The sequence below is a fragment of the Penaeus monodon genome, chromosome 40, assembly GCF_015228065.2.
Source record: "Penaeus monodon isolate SGIC_2016 chromosome 40, NSTDA_Pmon_1, whole genome shotgun sequence".
NCBI lineage: Eukaryota > Metazoa > Arthropoda > Malacostraca > Decapoda > Penaeidae > Penaeus > Penaeus monodon.
This window is the reverse complement of record NC_051425.1, coordinates 26,631,591-26,635,712: the sequence shown is the minus strand read 5'-3', so window position 1 is coordinate 26,635,712 and position 4,122 is coordinate 26,631,591. Positions and strand designations below refer to the sequence as shown.

General features: G+C 34.0%; 1 long non-coding RNA gene across 1 annotated transcript in view; it reads left to right on the top strand.

Moving 5' to 3' along the window:
* Positions 1–3,083, top strand: part of LOC119597791 — a 3,383-nt gene extending 300 nt beyond the window's left edge. Inside the window, exons 2-3 of the long non-coding RNA XR_005230877.1 lie at positions 892–1,361; positions 2,861–3,083. This is a non-coding gene — a long non-coding RNA (uncharacterized LOC119597791). The remainder of the gene's footprint in view (positions 1–891; positions 1,362–2,860) is intronic.
* The last annotated feature ends 1,039 nt before the right edge of the window (positions 3,084–4,122 follow it).

Sequence of the window (4,122 nt, the reverse complement as noted above, 5' to 3'; positions counted from 1 at the left end):
TCATCATCCTTCTCGTCCTCGTCCTCGTCCTCGCCCTCCTGCTGCTGCTGCTGCTGCTGCTCTTCTTCCTCTTCTTCCTCCTAATCCTATTCCTCTCCCTCTCCCCCTCCCTCTTGTTCTTTTTCCTCTTCTTGTTCTTTATCATCATCATTTTAATTTTTGTCTTCCTTCTGTTTTTCCTCCTCTTTCTTCTTCTTCTTCTTCTTCCTCTTCCTCTTCCTCTTCCTCTTCCTCTTCCTCTTCCTCTTTCTCTTCTTCTTCTTCTTCTTCTTCTTCTTCTCCTCCTCCTCCTCCTCCTCCTCCTCCTCCTCCTCCTCCTCCTCCTCCTCCACCTCCTTCCTTTTCCCTTTTCTCTTCCTCCTCTTTTCTCTCTTCCTCCCCCCTTTTCTCTTCCTCCTTCTCTTCAAGTAATGATTATTTGTAACAAATGATAATTTTTTCTCATATCAGTTTCTTTTATCCCCAAGATTTAGATTTTTTCTTGTACATATATCATTGTTTTGAGCAACATTGCATTTTTTGTATATAGTAATATGTACATTTTGTTCTTCCAAAGTGATTTTTTCTTGAGCAAAGTTTTTTTTCTCTTAAGGATGTGAATTTTCATTTGTAGAGATTTTTACTCTTATTTTTTTCATGCAAGACACTTTTTTCTTACTCTCTCTTTTAAGCAGCTATTTTTATTCTTGCATTTTTTTTTTTTTTTTCCTCCTTGCTTTTGAATGGCATTTATTTTCTTAAACATTTTTTTCTGCCATTATGTTCTGCCATTCAGAATATAATTCAATGAATAGGTGCTTTTTCTTCCCCCTACCAGTATCTACCATATTTCTTTTTCATTTATTATACACATCAGTGATATCCTAATATATTGCCTTACTGCCATGACAGGAAGTTGACAGGGACAAACGCAGCATTAACTGGGACAAAGGCAAACCACAAAGATAACCTCTGAGGCAAAGATAACCACAGTACTTGAAATGATACCACCAACAGATCCTGCCAGAATATCTTGCTCATTGCCCAAAGCTGCAGAAATGATGTCCTTATCAGTACAGTTGATGAACATATTGTTGCAGATACTTATCATGTGGGCACAAATGTTGGCTCTGTGGGCTCGGATAATATCCATAACAGCTCAGTTAATTGCACTCCTAGCCAGAATATTAACTATTGCAATGGAAGGGATAGCTCCTGCAACTGAAGTGTTGTTATCAATTGCCAAGACACTTAGCCCGGTTGTCAAAGTGATGGCCACTGCGGTGGATTTTATGAAACCTGTGATTGTCAAGAACATGACGGAAAATACCAACTCCGGTGTTTCTGATTGTCGAGTTATGTGAGCAAGATGAAACTTATTGGTAAGGTCTTACTTTTAAGTTATTGATTAAGTCCATGAAAGACTATATGATTAAATGTAATGCTTTGTTTTGCATGCCAGGAACTTGGTTTTATCAGTAATGTAGAATTTCAATTCTTTGGTAATGTTCTAAGTGAAAAAATCACACCAAAGTATTATTTGAATAAAACATTAGGTATGATTTCCTAAGGTTTTGTTTATAGTTAATAATAACATATAAAAATGAGTAAGAAATGTATGTTTTGTTATATTTTCTCATTATATTTAAAAGAAGAGAGAGGTCGTGGCAGGCATTTCAGCAGTAAAGGGAAGGAATATTTCATCAAGTTGAACATGACAGGGTTAGCTGGTGCAAAAACTGAAGGCTTTACAGAGAGAGAAGAAAGTATATGGTTTAGAGAATATCCCACCAGGTGATAGATAGATAGATGGTGCTTACAGTTAATTGGCATATTATATGTTCCCTTTTTCAGTGCAGGCAGAAAATGGCATTATTATCATATTCTCAGTAGGATTGGCTTTGGTAGCAATCTCCTGTATGTTAAGTTGATAAATCTGCAAGGTACATTTACTTTAATCTAAGCATAAAAGAGCTGCTTACACCATAGTTGCTGTTCTCTCATCAAAAATATACAATGTTTTTTTAGTGAATTTGAAAAATATCAAAAAGGGGTAAAGCTGACCAGTGTTAAACAGGGATCAAGTATATGGATATTAATTTTAGAAACAACTTATAGAATATATATTACAGTTGCACCAGGACACTACATCTTTGAGAATATAATATGATTAGCCCAGAATGGGTTAAAAGACATTAAAAATTCAAATAAATCAGGTATATGGGTAAACATTGCAAAGGTGTTGTTAATATACAGTAGGATTATATTGAATATGATAATACGGAAGGCAGGAGCTCACACTCAGATGATGGCAATAGTAAGGAAGAGACAAGAACCAACAACAGACTTGAAATAGAACAGCTCTGAAAGGAGAACAAATTGCCCACATAAACAGACAGACCAGTTCCCCACAAAACATTAGGAGTGGTATGAAGTAAAGAAATAGATCAGTGATACAAAATTTGATATATGGTTATTTAGCAGAATATTTTAAAAAAATAATAATAATAATAAGGGCAGCAATGGTCAGGAGAGAAAATAGGAGAAGCAGCTATATAATTCTTCTTTACTTTGACTTAAGAAAATGGACATAAGAGATATACTCATTTCTTTTTTTTCTCTCTTTTTTTTCTTGTTTTACACTGGTAAGTTGTTCAGTTTAAAATTACATTTACATAAACTGATTAGTGCTCAATAAATAAATTCTCTAACAGATAAGACTGCTCCTCCTGAAACTTTGTACATATTCACCTAAGGTTGCTAGGTTTAGTCAAACCAGTCACCTTATACAGTTTAAAGATATGGAATACTATTACCATAATATGAGTAATCTTCCTGATTTTCTACCTTAAAAACAAAAATTTTCCTTAATTTTTCCTAGGTTGTGCTTCCTTCATACATACCAGCCAGTAGGATACCCTGCCAGTGGGAAGAACCACATAGTGCATCATACCATTTTGCGAAGTATGCATAAGCCTAATATCTTGTAATCTATGTATTTGAATCTTGAATAATTTTTATGAATGTTTTGAGGGTAAATCACTTCCCCTCTCTCTCTCTCTCTCTCTCTCTCTCTCTCTCTCTCTCTCTCTCTCTCTCTCTCTCTCTCTCTCTCTCTGTCTCTCTCTCTCTGTCTCTCTCTCTCTGTCTCTCTCTCTCTCTCTCTCTCTTCTTCTCTCTCTGTCTCTGTCTCTCTCCTCTCTCTCCTCTCTGCTCTCTCTCTCTCTCTCTCTCTCTCTCTCTCTCTCTCTCTCTCTCTCTCTCTCTCTCTCTCTCTCTCTCTCTCTCTCTCTCTAAAAGTGCTTAGTTTATTTCTCTATAAAAAGTATTTTGAAATTAATTGTTTTCATATAACAGTAGATAAATTATTAGATGATATTTTACCTTGTAGGCATCAATCATTTGTCTTTATTCTTTTCTTTCGTCCAAGGTTTTCCTTTGGCTTATTAGTGATTACACATGTGAAATATATTTTTATAGGTTTACATATGCTTTGTTTCTTCTTATCTGTGCTTTTCAGCATTACTGATGATGTCTTGCTTTTGAATAAACTTTTCATCTGCATGTTGTTTTTCATAGATTTATAAGATTTAGATACATAGATTTAACTACACTAAAATGAGGTGGCTCCAGTGATATAAAAAAAATCAGAAAAAAATTAATTTTTATTATTATTATTATTATTATTATTATTATTATTATTATTATTATTATTATTATTATTATTATTATAAACCCAAAGCATTTCTATACCTTTTATGTAGAAACAGTATCATGCCTGTAAATGTTGTTGTTTTTTATAGATACAGACAAACTAAAGGTATTCCCTCATGCTATGAGGACATATTCTGGTCCACTTTAAGAGTAGACTGTTACTTATTTTTACTTGGAATTTTGAGAAACAGTACATATTAGTGGAATACTTCTTCAAAAAGTGATTGTAAAAATAGGCTGAATAACAGTATTTTCACACTTGGTAAGCTGCCTATTATTTACTTTTGCATGTTGCACATCCAAATATCTTTCCGGCTTGTAATGTTGTTTGCATTTTCTTTTTCTTTTTCTCTTTTTAATATTGAATATATTTGAACTTCACATTTTGGAACTCAAGAATTGATTTTTTTGTTTTGGAATTATGCCCCT